The following is a 17,381-nucleotide window of genomic DNA, read 5'->3' on the forward strand; positions in this document are numbered from 1 at the left end:
ACAGCATTTTTAGATCATTTAATGTTGTGGTCCAACCCCAAGGAGTCCAGGGGTCCCCAAAGGTGTGGACAGAGTTGGCGAAGAAGGAATGACACGGAGACAGCCTTCAGTTGATCAGCAGCCTAGTCAGGACCTCTAGCCAGGATCTCCAGCCAAAGTTCTGGTCAGGATCTCCAGCCAAGTTATGGTTAGGATCTGATGTTTATTGTCTTGTTACATCTGTATTTATACCAGTCGATTTTAATCCTGTCAATTTCTATTGCAAAGGTTAGGGCGTTTCTTATCTCCATTCCAGGGAGTAAAGATTATGTAGCTTAAGTGTGATTGTTTGTAGTTAAAGTGATTAACTACCCGCCTGGCACTTAGTTAAGGGGTTGTATCCCCTCCCTAACCTCAGGGAAAAATCCCCACCTGGGGAAACAACCTTTCTCGGAGAGGTGACCTTGGTTAAAACACATGGCGCTAAGGAGAGCAAACATATTAAAAACAATATGCTATATATGCTAGGTCCCTTGAAACATATGCTATGCAGATGTTTCTTTCCTGCAGCGACTGTGTCAAGCAGCAAGGATGGACCGGCTTCCGGCAATTTAATAATAGGCTTTGGTGTACTTTGAAAATATAAGTGTGATATAATTAGAAGGAAATTAGTAGTGATTTGGTTCTGGTCCCCCATAATGGTTTTTGTTATGCCCAGATTTCAGGATCCCCAAGAAACCACACCAGGGAGCCAGCCATGTCCGATGCAAAAGCATAAGAGTCTGTATTCGAGCTAGCTCGGCTCCCCCACCTTGCCAACACAGCAGCAGGAAGCAGAGAGAGAGAACTCTGTGTGGAGAGGGGTTTTATAGGGGGTTGGAGTAAGGGGAGGAGAAAGGGCTGTGGGCCTTGCCGATTGGCCAGGCGCAAGTCGGTGTCTTGTTCCTGGGTGTGGCTAGCAGAGGCTTAGAATGCTGGGAAGAAGCTCCTTGCCAAGCACATGGCCAAGGTAAGATGGAGGGCATAGCACTTACCCTGGGGCAAGATGGAGGGCCTAGCCCTTACCTTGGGGCAAGATGGAGGGCCTAGCCCTCGCCCTTTCAGTTTTTATGATTACATAAACGCTATTAGCCACAAAATGATGGTAGGGAATCTCATTTCTTTCTCTTGGTGTGGGAAATGTCACATTTAGGACATGAGCACTTGCTCTGCTGATCCTTTTGTTAAGGGATGCTGTCAAGGCCAATATGTCTAAAATTAGAGAACAGAACAGAAGGAGGGCAAACAGGCAGACAATGCAACTTTCACTCATAATCACAGAACTCAAGTCCCTATGGGGTTGCTTGGCTAGGTTCCCAGTCGAGAAGGGAAATTTGTGTAATGTCTCCAGTCTTCATTTTCAAGACCTGTTGGACCTGGATGATCTGAGCTATGTTTTTCCTTTTATTTTTAATCCTCACCTGAGGATATGTTTATTGATTTTAGAGCAAGGGAAGGAAGGAGGGAGGGAGGAGAGAGAGAGAGAGAGAGAGAGAGAGAGAGAGAGAGAAAGGAAAGGAAGGAAGGAAGGAAGGAAGGAAGGAAGGAAGGAAAGAGAGAGAGAGAGAGAGAGAGAGAGAGAGAGAGAGAGAGAGAAGAAAGAAAGAGAAAGAAAGAAAGAAAAAGAAAGAAAGAAAGAAAGAAAGAAAGAAAGAAAGAGAAAGAAAGAAAGAAAGAAAGAAAGAAAGAAAGAAAGAAAGAAAGAAAGAAAGAAAGAAAGAAAGAAAGAAAGAAAGAAAGAAAGAGAGAGAGAGAAAGAAAGAAAGAAAGAAAGAGAGAGAGAGAAAGAAAGAAAGAAAGAAAGAGAGAAAGAGAAAGAAAAGATGAACCGTTTGCCTCCCATGTGTGCCCTGACGGGGGATCTAACCCACAACTTAGGTATGTGCCCTGACTGGGAATTGAACCATAACCTTTTGGTGCATGGGGGCGATACTCCAACCAACTAAGCCACCAGCCAGGGCAGGACTATCTTTTTCTTTGCTGATCTTTTAAAATTGTTTTTAGAGTTTTTGTTTTATTTTATTGAAGCCAATTGACTTTTTAATCTCAGCCTATAGAAAACAATACTATTTAAGTCTGTTTAAAATGGGAAGGAAGTAGTAGAAATTAAATAAGAGAGGGCTGCCGAAACCGGTTTGGCTCAGTGGCTAGAGCGTCGGCCTGCGGACCGAAAGGTCCCAGGTTCGATTCCGGTCAAGGGCATGTACCTTGGTTGTAGGCATATCCCCAGTGGGAGATGTGCAGGAGGCAGCTGATCGATGTTTCTCTCTCATCAATGTTTCTAACTCTCTATCTCTCTCCATTCCTCTCTGTAAAAAATCAATAAAATATATATAGATATTTTTTTTTTAAATAAGAGAGGGCATTTGAGTTGTCCATGCACATAGATGTTTATGCTCAGACTTGCTCCGCCCCCCTCAAGTATACTTCTAAAAGGAATTAGATGCTAGGTACTTAATAATAAGACATGGAAGGGCCCTCGTGTATACTAGCCTGTTGTGTGTGTTTTTTTGAATTTTTAGTAACTTTATTTTTAAAAATTCATCCTACAAATGTTTTTTCTATATTTTCACTTTTTTTAAAATGAATGGAAACAAAGACAAAAGCTTATCTTGATATAGGTTTAGATTTTGAAGAGTTAAGATCAACAAAGAGAAGTTCTGCACTTGGCCACTGCCAAGCACTAACCCTGCAGCAGCATCGGATAATCTTCTCAAGTCTTCTCCCAGGGATGGAGTCAGTGAAGCAGCTGCTGAGAGAGATGACAGAGTAGAGCTTGTACTGATGCTCCCCTGAGTGAGGCACCTCCTTGGTAATCATTTGCCAGAAAGTGGTGGCAAAAGAAGATGTCAACTTTGACCAATATGGTCTCTCCTTTCAAGGGCTATAGGGCTCGATGGGTGTATGTGCCACCTATGTGGTAAGAGGAGCCTGGAAGCACAGGAAATCTTCCAGCTTCTCGGAGCAACCAAAGTCACTAATTTTGCAGGCATCCTGCTCAGTTCTACAACTACGGACCACAGCAAATATGTGTGATGCTCATTTAAAAGCCAGTGAAGCTCTCAGTTGAGAAACTGAATCCAGATCCTCCATGAGAATTTAACGAGAAAGAAAAGATCATTTGGAGACCAAATCCAAGAGATCATTAGCTGTTGCTCTTCCTCTCTAGTTTCTATTTCCAGCCACCTTCAGATCACTTCCAGTGAGAAAGTGCAAGGTAAAGATGCTCATCTGTAGCTAGTCGTGTTAGAGCAGTAGCCTAGGCCTCTTTGATTAATAGCAGTGTTATGTGCCCTACTCATATCTTGCCTTTTTAATTAATTTTACAAACAAGGTCTGTCCTAGCCCTTCAATGAATGAACACAAGTCCCATGTAGCAGAGCTCTGAGTGACTGTGCTGATAGGTGTCCCAAAGTCCTGGAGACTGACAGCTCCAATCTGCTCACACAGTTCCTCCTGCCCACCACCCCCAAAACCACCTTTTGCTGTTGTTTTTTCTTGATTTTGATTGAAGTGTACATGTAGAAGAATTTAATGTGATTATGCCACTTGAGAGTATACTTAAATGGCAATAAAATGTCAAATTTCAAGTGATAGATATGCTTCTATTCCTGAACTTAAATCAAGAAAAATAGTTGTCTAGCTTCCTACAAGAATATAAACTTAATTATTTCCATGAAAACAACTGTGGTGTCAACTCAAGTTTGCAAAGTTCATCTTTAAGAATATTAAATTTTCCTATATTCTACAGAGCTTAAGAATTTGTCCTATTTCCTTCCATCTCCCCTCTGTTTCAAATCCTTGTTTTAGATCCTTTGTGTCAAGTTACATTCATTCAAAATAAGCAAGCATTCAATTACCTAAAAGGGTGGAATAGAAAAACATTGCAAAGCCATATATTCTCTGTAACTCCTAAAAGTTATGTCTGAGTCAGCTAACATATGAATTAAAATATGCATGTTCTTGATATCTTCTAGTCTCCAAAAGGAATTATTTCTACATTTTGTCAATCTAATGCCAATATGATAATATGTTAAAACATTCTGCTTGCAGCTGCAACTTAAGAAGCCATATAAAGTACCTCTTTAATTATAGTTTCATCCTGCAGTAAAAGTGCTTAATTAGTAAGATTTTACTTGAAGCTAGATTTTTTTCTGAAGATTTAAATAATTAAGAAAAAAATGTTTCCCATTCATCTTACTTTTTCATTTGTTGACCTTTACCCATACTTCCACCCTACTTGTTCCCTATTTCAAGAACTAATTTAAGGAATGTTTAATCTGTTGATTAATAGATACCCTTTTGACTGGTTAGTGATTTTCACTCCTGAGTTGTGAGTTTTCAAATGTCATTTATGCTTACGTTTTTGACCATGCCTTGATTGCAAAATAAATATTTTGTACTTACAAAGTCCCTTTCTGTAATGAATGGAATAGTACCAGTTCACATGTTGCCAATAGTTTTACTAAAAACCATTAAAGTAGCAAAGTTTGAGTATGATTTCATACATACCTTCAAGGGTGTAGCTCACTTAAGGGTAAGTAAGGGTATTTCTGCTGGCTTTCTTGAATGTCAGTGAAAAGAGTACAGTGATAGCTAGCACCCCAATTCTCTCTGCTACTATTCCTAGTCCCCCTAATTAATAGTCAAGGTGACTGAAATATACAGTCTCACTTGTATGCTACAAGATTTTTTACCTTACTGCCATTTTTTCTTTTAGTTGATCAAGGACACATTTTTAATAAGAAGGCAAGTAGAAAATGGGTGTTCACATCCACATTATACCAGAGAGAATTGGCACTGGATATTGATATTAAGAGTAGCTTGGGTCACAAGTTCAAAACAGAAAATAGGATATTTTATGACCATATTTATATTAGTATATAGTCTATGTTTTTATATTTCAAATCATAAAATTTGGTTTGTTAATGCTTATTTTTTCAATAGCACCTACGTTTTGTTCTTAACATATAGCAATGAGAGAAAAAAACTTTCTAAAAAATAAAATGGAGTGCTTTTGAAAACAGATGGCATGTCTGTGTAACCCTCAGCATTCATGTGTTGAAACCCCAACCTCCAGTGGGATAGCATTAGGGAATAGGGCCTTTCGGAGGTGATTAGGCCAGAAGAGTAGAGCCTTCATGATGGGATCACTGGCCTTATCAGAAGAAACCGGACAGAGCTTGCCTCTGCTGTCTGCCCTGTGAGGACACAGCAAGAAGATGGCCATCTGCGACCCAAGGAGAGAATTCTCACAAGAACCATACCATGCTGGCACTTTGATCTCAGAATTCTCCCTCTATAAATATAAGAAACAACTTCTATTGTTTAAGCCACCCAGTTTATGGTATTTTTATTATAGCAGCCTGAGCTGATTAAGAGAGATAATCTATACTTTTTCTTCTAAAATAATATTTTAAAAATCTTGAAGTGGCTAATTTCATTCACTACATGCTTATAAAATACATTTATGAATTCCACTCCTTTTGGTCTCATACACAAAAGTAATGCCATTGGATTGATTTGTTTCAGTTAAAACTTTTTCAAGGTTTTCTAAACCTGGGTACTCTCCTCAGAATGTTTCAAACATGTAAACACCACCCCTTTAATTGGTCAGAACACTTGGTTATGCTGCAGTAACATACCTCAGAATCTCCGTAGCGTAACAAAGCAAACATTATTTCCCACTCAAACAGGACTGTGAGTTCACTGCCTCTCTAGCACCCTGTCTAAGCGGTGACTTAGATGGTGATCCACCATCTCAGCAAGCACTTTCCAGAGTCAGATTCCGTAGGAGAAAAGAGAGACAGAAGGCCACCCACGGCTTCTCATCACCTCAGCCCAGAAGTGACACTCATTGCTCCTGCTTACAGCGCACTGGCCATATTAACAACCCAACTTCAAGGAAAGCTGGAAAATAGATACTTTCTATGTATCCAGGAAGAAGAAAATAAAACACAACTTTGGGAATACCTACCATTATTTTTGCCAAACCCTTTATGTGTATCATGGAAGAAAAATCTTGAGAAGTACTTTTTGAAATTAATAATTCCAAATCATATAACTTAAATTTGATCGGATCTTATAGTAACTTATCAACCCAAAGACTCTGCTTTTTTCCTTTAAAAATTCATGCTCCATTGTCTGCAAACCAGTCACCTGTAACAAGCTCTTCTCTCTTACCCTCCTGTGTGCTCCCTCAATGTCTCTTAAAAATTGCCTTTTTATTCCCATCTTTACCATTATAGCTCATGCCCTTGTCATCTTTTCCTGGAATATTTGCAATAGGCTCATCACCAGTCACCTTACTTCCTTTCATTAGTCCCTCCCCAGCCAGATCATTATTTCTTCAGTACTGTGTGGTCTCTCCACCTAATAAATTCCAAGGAACGTTAACATCTGTATTACTCATGTTATGTCAGAGTCACATACCTTAAAAGTATGAGGATTAGTCATTCCTCAATGTATAAGGATCCTTCCCCCAACAGGGTTAATTGTAAATGGCTTATAATGACACTTGGAAAACTCAATGAGCGAAATACAAAATATTTTTAAATTGATGGAAATCTTTTATCTTTTAAACTTGATTCTGTTAACATTTTAACCCATAGGTTGGCTACAGATGAAATATACTAAAAGTCTCTTCTTCTAAAGTAGCTTTTTAGACCTTAATCCTTTTTAAAAGTGTGGCATTTAAACAGAGGAGGTGTGAAAAAAAAAAACATGCCTGCCTTCATATTCAAAATAGAGTAAACACAGAAAGAAGGAACTCTGGGTTTTCACTCATGTTGTGTGTCATTTTTTTCCTACCAGAACCATAACAATTCTGGAAATAGTGCTGTTTCTATTGAAAGTAACTTACTGCATATTAATCAAATATTCTGAATTTGTATTTTTGTCGTGCTTATATATTTGACAGAATAAAAAAATCCACAACAATTTAGAAAAATGCTGTATAACTGGAATTTTATTTTACTCTGTTCACAAGTTAATCCTTTCTGTGTGCCCATTAGAATAGCACAATGCAAGATGAAGGCCAATGGAAATAAGGATTTAGGTATAAATAGCAAACTCATCACATCTTTATAAAACCAAGCATTGTTGAACAGCTACCAAATGATGAATATGCTTGGATATGCTGAAAAATAAAAAGACTACCCCTGTGATCAAGAGCTCCTAGTTTAATGAAATATATATGTAAACTAACAGTTCGGGTGCATTATAATAATGTTTCATCAGAGAAATGCAATGAGTGCTATCGGAAGCATAAACAGAATTTCTCCCTCAGCCTCAGAGAATCAGAGCTAGATTCCTGGGGGAGGGTTGTGGCTTAATAACCAAGCTTTTGAAAAGGGGAGGAGACATCGAGTAGAGGAATACAGCATGTAAATGACATGCTCATATCCTAGGCCTAAGTGTAACATCATGAGGATGGGACAAATGAAAATCTACTCCTGGTACTTTACCATTTCACCTCACAAGGTATACTCCTAAGTAACTTTGGAAACTCTCATGATACAAACAAGAATAATGATATTAGAGTCAACCAGACTTGAATTCAAATCAAGATACTATTACTGACTAGCAATATAATTGTAGGTGAGTTTCTGGGTTTCATCAATTTTATTTTTAAATATATTTTATTGATTTTTTACAGAGAGGAAGGGAGAGGGATAGAGAGTTAGAAACATCAATGAGAGAAACATCGACCAGCTGCCTCCTGCACACCCCCCACTGGAGATGTGCCCGCAACCAAGGTACATGCCCTTGACCGGAATCGAACCTGGGACCCTTCAGTCCACAGGCCAATGCTCTATTCACTGAGCCAAACCAGTTAGGGCAGTTTCATCAATTTTAAAAGGAGAATAATAGTATCTATCTTAAAGGGCAGCCACTAAGGTTTATAGAATAATGGCTATAAGCATTTAGCAGTTTCTGGCACATAGCAGGCACTTGACAAATCATAGTCCCTAATAATAATAGTATAAAAGGAAATGGGTTGCATTTGTAACTTTGATAATAGAGATTATTAGTTGATTGAGCATTCTTCAATTTGTATCTCGTTAAAATAAGTTGACAATGTTTGTGTTTAAAATGATGCCATGTGGATTAACTCCTCTGTGTAATTGATAGTAATTTCATTTGATTGATGATAATTGTGGTGGATTTTAATGACCAATTGGCAGAAGTTTTCAGAGCATCATTCTTAGTAAGTAAAATGTGTAACAGGAACTCATTAATAAATCAAACAAAATACATTAAGACCATAGAATGACTAATGAATAGTTATGAGACCCATTGGGATTTCATGTCAATTTCAAAACTGCTGTGTCATACCAGAGAGATAGTAAAAAATCTTCACCATATTTATCACCTTATTCTCAATGTATGAATGTGATTCTTTGTTTTGCATTCATCACATTAAAAGAACAAATTCAGTCCTGGCCCATGTGGCTCAGTTGGTTGAGCATTGTCCCATGAACTGAGAGGTCGCAGGTTCAATTCCCGGTCAGGGCAAATGCCTGGGTTACAGGCTCAATCCTCAGTAGAGGACATGCAGGAGGCAGCTGATTGATATTTCTCTCTCATCGATGTTTCTATCTCTCCCTCTCCCTTCTCCTTCTCTAAAATCAATAACAACATATTTAAAGTAAAATAAAAGAACAAATTCAATGACTCTCAAGTTCATGTGGGTGCCAGCACTGGACAGAGTACTGAGTTCTGTTGCCCTTTATGACAATATCCAAAGCATAATTGATCCAAACTTTGAAATTTTCAGATGCCAGTATCATAAGAAGAACTAGATCAAGACAGCAGACTGACTTGATTCTCTTTATTATCGCCTAAATAATAGGATTTAAGGACAACAATAATGACCTAGTCCAGTAGTAAAGTGACCTTGGTGACTGTACTAGAACATTTTTGTTATACTCAGCATATTTCACCTTAAATTTAGCAGATTATCTTTGTCTGTGGAAGTTCATCTGTCTCGTTTCTCCTGCTCAAGATAAGAGGTTTCCTGTGCATCCTTTGATGCTGGTGACTTTGCCGTTGTAAAGGTTGAAAGGCATTCAGTAATGGAAAGCTTCTCCACAATCCTGCAGTGCTTTGGACACTGCAGTAAATTGACCATGTGAGATATCCCCGGTGCTATGTATATATGTTTCCTAGAAGTGTGTGATTTTTCCCTTGGATTTTATGATTATGATGTCAAAGCTGAGTAGAGTTGTATATTGAAATCTCAAACTAGTGTGTGTGCACATGCTTACAGGAGGGAGTTCTCCGAAAGGGAAGGATAACACTTTCCAGAAGGGACATGAGCATGGATTGTTTTAAGGAAATCAATTAATTGCCAGAGTCTCAGTTTCCCTACTCAGCTCCCACGTGTGTTTTTCTTAAAGCTGAAGACCGTGGGTGAGTAGAAAGCCTCACTGAGCTCCAAGTCAGCAAACATTGCTTCTAGGACCAGCTCTGCTCTTACGAGGGATGTGTGTGACCTTGAGCAAATCCTTTCACTTACCCCCGACTGTCCTCTCTTCTGGAAACTAGGTGATCCTAAATTCCTTTCCAATGCAATGCAACAGAATGTTTTACCTGAGGAAGTCATGCGAAATTCCCAAAGTGCCTAATTACTTAATGACATAAGTTTGAGGCACAATTTAAATTAATTTGAAGTAAAACATCTTTAAGAACCAAGGTGGGCTGGACACATACTAAATGTGGCATACATATTTTCTTAAGTCAAAGAGCAAGCAAATTTATTTTTGTTTATTGTAAAGGATATTCAAACTCAGACCTTGTTCTATATTCATAAAACCTAAAACCACTTAACTTTTTATTGTCCTATCCCAAGACCATTTAATTTTCCATCTCATATTAATAAATTAGCCTTAATGAGCTTTATCCCTGATGACCTTTCTCTATATTTTCTGCCCTTTATATTCCTATTTCCTAATTGTATTTTTTTCCTTTATTGATTAAGGTATTACAAATGTTTCCTTATCCCTCCATTGTCCCGCCAACCCCCCACTCATGCCCTAAGTGCATTTTAAAATTTGTTTATTTTCACACAGTAGCTCCAGCCTCTTAGTACATGCGATGTATGGATCTGATACTCTGTTAGCACCAAGCATACAAATGGAGAGGAGACAGTCAAGGAGAGGAGACAGTCAAGGAGATGTAAGAAATTCACACTCTAATTGGCTAAATGAATACTTAGACAAATAATATTAATATAATGTGTTAAATATAGTAATAAAGGCATGAATAAAGTGCTAAGGAATGATGGAGGAGGGAGCACAACCTTTTAAATTTTGTTGAAGTCCAAGTTATCCTTTTTTCCCTTTGTTGCTTGTGCTTTTGGTGTTATCTCTAAAAAACCATTACCTCATCTAAGGCATGAAGATTTGTGCCTATGTTTTCTCTAAGAGTTTTATAATTTAGCCCTTATGTTTAGGTCTTTGATCCATTTGAGTTAAATTTGTGGTGTGAGGTAGGGTCCAACTTCATTCTTTTGCCTGGGCTATCCAGTTGTCCCAGCACTACTTTTTGAAAAGACTGTTCTTTCCCCTTTAAATTTTCCTAGCATTCTTGTGGTCACCTTTTTGTTGAATTGTCCTGACTTCCACTGTGCCACATTCATCTTGGTTTGCCTCCTACCTCTCAGGCTGTTTACTCCTAGCATTCTTTGCAGGCACTTTTACTAGTACCTTCACCATACTCTAAATGTTAAAATTCTTAAGGAAGGGTTTGCAAACCCTCTCCCTTCTCTCTTTAGCATAGCTCACTAGGTGACCTTATCCATTCTCATTCTCTCTCTGTCACTAACTTACAAATTTTATTTCCATCCCACACTTCTCTGCAGAGCTTCATATAGGAATATTTATTTGCCATATTAACATCATTTGATTGTCTCACAGGCAACTTAAGCATAACATTATCCAAAATGAAATACTTTATTCTCACATCTGCTCACTCTCCAAGGAAATTTGTTTTTCTGACAGCATTTTCTCTCTTGTATACCCCTTGCTCAGATCAGAAGCTTGGGATTCACTTACTATTCTTTTTCCCCTCATCTCCCATATTCAGCCCACCAGTATGTATCTTAAATATTTCCACTTTCCTCATCTCCACTGACATCATTCTAGTATAGGCCACCATTCTCTCTCTCTCCCCCCTCTTTCTCTCTTCTAGTATATGTATGTACATATATATGTATATGTGTATGTATATGTACATGTATATGTATATATGTATATATGTGTATATATGTATATATACATACATATATGTGTGTATATATATTTTTTTAAATAGAGAGGAAGAAAGAGAGAGAAACATTGATGTGAGAGCAAAACATTGATTGGTTGCCTCCTACATGCCCCCTACCAGGGATCAAGCCCACAACCTGGGCATGTGCCCTGACTGGAAACCGAACTAGCAGCCTTTTGGTGCACAGGACGACGCCCACCCAACTGAGCCACACTGGCCAGGGTGGCCACCATTATCTCTTATTTGAATTATTGCAGTAGCTTTAACTGTTTTTTTCTGGTTTCTTCTCCCAAAGTGTTTCAAACCTGGATATCTCACTGGATCCCTTTTTATAATTGAACTTTATGTTTCGCACCAGTAACACTATTTTCACCCATGGTTTTTACATGAGTCCAGTATCATCACCTTGATGGGTTTTCTCCAGGAACAGTGTATCATTTGCTTTGCCTGGCCAGCATCACATAATCCTCCACCATGTTATTGTTATACCCTGATCTGCTGTGTTAGCATTATTGGAAATGCACAGCTTCTTTATTAATATCACAGTTCGTTAAGTTATTTAGAGGTTCCTTCCCTAGACGATGTGGTCTAGTCTGAACAGATAGCCAGTTTCTAAGGAAAAGAAAGCACTTCTCATTTTAGAATGCATCACTGCCACTCCTTCTAGTCAGTCCTTTCTAGAACAGTTTGTACTCTTTCTGAAACTCCTTAGTTTACTGATAGTGTATTTATCCATTGCTTCTCACACAGATATAAACAGATCACACTTTTATATATAGGTACATATTTAGAAAAAAGAAAATACTCAAATATTTTATTACTTTTTACTTCTTAAAATCAACAAAATACTCTTTACTTCTTAAAAGTAATATAATAAAGCAATAAAATAAAACAATTGCAATCATCTTATGTATTTCAACTTTATTTTGTACTAAATATTTTATATTAAGTCATCATTAATAAGTTATGGCTTTTACAAAGTTATATATAATTATTATTACAAAATTATATATTATACATTATATTATAATGTTTTATTATGTGGTTGTACATTATAATAGTTATAATCATTATCATTGCTTTAGTTATTTTATTACTCTTGATGTTCTAAATATCACAACTTGTCCAGTAGGACCTGCTTTAAACTGGCTTCTTTTTGCTTTTAGCACTATCTCTACCATCTTTGAAGGTATCCTTATTATTGTCTGGCAATAATAAGGTATTTCAGGCCTGAGTTTTCCTTGCCCCAAGGCATGGAAACCGCCACTTTCCAAAGAACTTTGCTTTCTTCTAAGTGCTGAGTTTGCATTTGAGTACTAATGTTGCAAAAACGGTTTTAAGTGCTATCACCAAAGTTTGGATACCCTTAGGGACAGCTAGGCACTATTCCTTGTTAAGGTTTTTATTTACACTGAATTTATTTATTATATGCTGTACTCTACCTACAATAAGAAACTGATAAAATTTGAACAATTTTCTAAAATGTGTCAAGAAACAATGAGGCAGTAGATAGAGATTGGAGTCTGGGGGGTGGAGGTGAGCACCTTGGTAACTAGGTCAAGAAGGATCTTCTTTAGTTAGTGTTGTTGTATAATGAGAAGGCCACCAAAAGGTTGAGGCAAGGACATGATCAAGTCAGTAGTATAGAAAGAGGATGATATATTAGAGAACGAGGCCAGTGGCAGGAAAACCATCAGGCTGCTGTGGTGGTCCAATAAGGCCTGGCAGGCACTAGAAATAGAGCTGAAGGCTGATGGAAAAGCCCGTGCTGAGATAAATGCTCTGGGCTATGTGAACACCTGGCTGTGGGATATGATGGAGATGTTACAGTTCAAGGTGAACTGAGCATAGGACACTAGGTGGACAGAAGGGCCATTGGCTAACATAGAAAATTCAGGAAGAGGAGGTCAGATGAAGGGTGGGAGGGAAACAATGGGTTAATATTAAGGTAAAACTTGAGAAACAGACAAGTATAGACAGTGTCTGGCCCATGTTTATTCTACAATAAATGTGCAGAATGAATCAGATAGTACTAATAACACAGTATGTATTGAGCTCATACTGCATTACTAACACTATACTAAGTATATATTTCATTCAGTTCTCACAAAAGGTCTAAGAAAAATAGGTACTGTTTTTATCACCGTTGTGCCAGTGAAAACAAAGGCCCATGGAGATTACATAATTTATCTGAGATCAAATAGCTAGTATTTGGCAGAGACAGACCCAAACCAAGACCTTTCTGACATCATACCCCTAACCAAGAAAGGAATGAAACTGACCAGGAGTTATCAAAGTGATGGTGGGAATCAAGAAAATAGTGTGTTATGGAAGCCCAGGGAAAGAGCAGTTTTTAAAAAGGAGTGGTCAGTCCACGTGTGGTCCAGTGGCCAAGTGGAGGAAACTTAAAATAGGCAATGGACTTGATAGGCCAGTGGTGAGGTTGAGAGGCAGTGTTAGTAGACTGGAGTGGAAGCCATTTTGCTGAAAGTTCAAAGTGGTTGGGAAGTATGAGAGGTCACAATAAGAGTAGACTCTTCCTTCAAGAGTGTTATGGTGAATGAGAGTGGGGAAAGAGAGATGAGCTAAAATGGGAAGCTTAACAGAAAGACTCTTTAGTGCCAGAAAACTGAAGTTTATCTCTTTTAGTAATGGCTAAAGTTGAGTGACTGCTGTGTGTCAGGCACTGTTCTAAGTTCCCTACTTATATATGACTTCATTTATTCCTCACAGCAATCTTATGAGGTAGGGACTAAACTAACCCCCAGGACAAGTATGGAAACAGACTGATGCACAGAGGGGTCAGCTATTGGTTCAAGGTCACCCGGCTAGTAAGCAGCAGGCTCCACATGTTCAATCAGTCTTGGTTGGTAGCATTGTTGAGGGTTTTTAAATTGTATATATCAGGACTTGAAATTGTGGTTATTAAAGTAAAAGTCACTAGCTTCCAACCACATTGAAAACAGAGAACTGCAGATCATGGGCAGTTTGTCACCAGACATCCGAAGACAGGAAACAAAATCCATTTTAGCAAGTTAAGAGCCATTCGAGGTGTTTAACCTCAGAACAGGGGTTTCCTCTTTCAAGCTGCATTTAAGCTATCCCTCTCAGAGCCTGTATCCTCTGAACAAAACAGAACAAAAAGAAGCCTCCTTGAATTTATTCTGCTGATGACCCATACCTCTTATAAGAGCATGTTCATGTGACCAAGTTTAAATGAATACTAAAGGACTGCTGAATTTCTCTACATATCCTGAGTTCAAGTGTTTAAAGGACATGAACAGAATCCTACATGTTTGACCCTTGCCATTGGAAATATTGGGGCCATGAATGGAGAAGAGTATGAACTCATCGGCTTCTATAGGACAGGAGGGAGCCTGGGGCTTCCTCCTGTGTCCTTAGCTGTGGGGTTTGCCTATGACTGGAGAACAGGCTGAGGTTCCACTGAATTACCTTAACATCACCAACAGAATGTATAGTGGTCCATTCTTCTTCCTTTGGTAATGCCAGCAATAGATAACACCAAGGTCTCTTTCCAACAGGCTTTTGAGTTTATGGGTTTACAAAGTACTCCTGAGCTCTTAGTCCAATTTTCTTTGCCATCCAGCTGCAGGCAACAAACAAGCTTTATGGTCCCTGAAATTAGCCACCAACTTAAAACAAAAGATAATTCTCAAACTGCCATTTAACATGCTATATCTGTTCTACTGCTTCTATAAAGCAAGCCTTTTTAATGTAATTACATGACTTGTCCATCTATTACTAAATTGATGAGGACAGCCTGGATTTATTTAGTTTTCTTCCTTTAACTTAGAAGTCAGTATGGTTTATTGTAGCATTTCTCAAAGCAGATTTTATTTACAAGAACCTTGTAAATAAATATGTCGAGAAATTCTGCTAACAGATCTCTCATGCTCCTACCCCTACCTTCTTTTGATTAACAACTTACATTAGCATATTAAAGGTTTTGCAAAGTTCTGCAATAAAGAAGCCAACTAAATTGGTATTTTTGCAAAGTCATTTTACAATAGGATTGTGTTTTTTATGTAGGATTTTTTAAGGCCACACAACCACTTTGGGAAATGCTGACATAGTCCTTAAGAGCTTTGGGGGCAACTCTGAGCTTCTGTGTATTTGAGTTTTTTAGACTCCACATATAAGTGAGATCATGTAGGGTTTTTTTTTCTTCTCATGTGTGATTACCACAGGCAGGGATGTGTGGATATGGACAGATGTTGGTCCAAGGGTACATAGTTGAAGTTATGTAAGATGAGTAAGTCTAGAGATTTAATGCATAGCATGATGACTATAGTTAATAATACTATATTGAACACTGGAAATTTGGTAAAAGAATAGATTTCAGGTCCTCTCAACACACACAAGAAAAAAGAAAGAAAGAAAGAAAGAAAGAAAGAAAGAAAGAAAGAAAGAAAGAAAGAAAGAAAACCATGAGGAGGTGGATATGTAATTAGCTTGATTGTAGCAATCATTTTACTAAGTAGTATATGTACATCAAATCATCATGTTGTAAACCTTAAATATATACAATTATTTTTAAAATAACAAAATGTGCCTGGTCATTGTGGCTCAGCGGTTAGAGCATGGGTCTTCACACCAAATGGTTGAGGGTTCAATTCCTGGTCAAGGGTACATACCTGGGTTGCAGGATTGATCCCCAACCCTAGTCAGGGTGCATGCGGGAGGCAACCAATTGATGTGTCACACATCAATGTCTGTCTCTCTCTCTCTCTCTCTCTCTCTCTCCCTCTCTTTCTCTCCCTCTCCCTCCCTCCACTCTCTCTCCATCCCTCCTTTCCACTCTCTATGAAAAGCAGTGGAAAAAATATACTTGGATGAGGATTAAAAAAAAACCAATATGCTTTTTTTAGGGTCAAGATCTGGATGATCTTGGTTGAGCTACTTCAGCTCCCTGAGCACTTTTATCCTGAATTATAGAGTAGAGTAAGAATATATTCCTTTGAGGACTTGACAACTTAGCATAGCCCCTGAACAGAGTAGACAGTGAAAACTAGCTTTTTCTGTGAGTGACTGATCCTCACACTGCACATGTGCCTAACATGCGGCAACAACTAACTCTTCCTTTAAGAAAGGCTTACTATAACCTGAGCATGTAACAGAACTTACTGATCAGTCAAAAGTAGAAATGAAGTTCTACCTTTTGAAAGAATCTCCATCTTACAAGGGAGTCCTAGAGGTTGTCCAACACTGAAGTGCAGCAGTGTGATTTGTATTGATTAGTCAGTGTAATGGTGAAAGAGCTTGGCAGTTTACCCATGCTCACAGACAATTAATGGAGTTAAGAACCAATGAGTTTCACCCTAGTCAGTGTGGTTCAGTGGTTAGAGTGTCAGTCTGTGCACCAAAGGGTCACGGGTTCAATTCCCAGCCAAGGGCATGTACCTGGGTTACAGGTTTGGTCCCAGGCCCCTGTAGGGGGACATGCAAGAGGCAACCAATTGGTATCTCTCTCTCTCTCTCTCTCTCTCTCTCTCTCTCTCTCTCTCTCTCTCCCCCTCCCTCCTTCCCTTCCACTCTCTAAAAATCAATGGAAAAAATATCTTTGCATGAGGATTAACAAAAACCTACAACAAAGGAACCAATGTGTTTCACTAGATAGGCCTTTGCATTCAATCACTCTGTAGAAGTGAAAGCTAATGTCATCATTATTATTTCAATTATTAATCTGTAAAATGTTAAATCAAGTCACAGTACTAAGCAGAACCTCATTAGAATCATTATGATTACCATGCAACTGAATTACTACCCACGGGGCGGAGGTGGGAGCTCATCTCCGAGCAGAATAGTGTGTGAGTGGTTCAGAGTGACTTTGGCACTGAGAAGGCCCACGGACAGGGAATCAGTTTTCCATGAGACTTCTCTTTTGCTAATATGTCCACTAGTAGTAGACTTTATTTGACCTTATTTGCTGTGCTTGAATGAACAAATTTAGGTATTAATATGCTTAGTTTCTATTTTGAGAGAATTACTGCTCTGTCTGCCTTGGAAGGCTGTTTGTGCTATTATAATGGCTATTAGAGTATTTTGTGTGCTTTTTAAGATCTCTCCTCCCC

The 17,381-nt window shown here is 38.4% G+C and overlaps 1 protein-coding gene across 1 annotated transcript in view; it reads left to right on the forward strand.

Moving 5' to 3' along the window:
- Positions 1-17,381, forward strand: part of STXBP6 (syntaxin binding protein 6) — a 175,081-nt gene that overhangs the window by 139,622 nt on the left and 18,078 nt on the right. The window lies entirely within an intron of this gene.

This window comes from Myotis lucifugus, unplaced genomic scaffold (genome assembly GCF_000147115.1).
Source record: "Myotis lucifugus unplaced genomic scaffold, Myoluc2.0 scaffold_672, whole genome shotgun sequence".
Lineage (NCBI taxonomy): Eukaryota > Metazoa > Chordata > Mammalia > Chiroptera > Vespertilionidae > Myotis > Myotis lucifugus.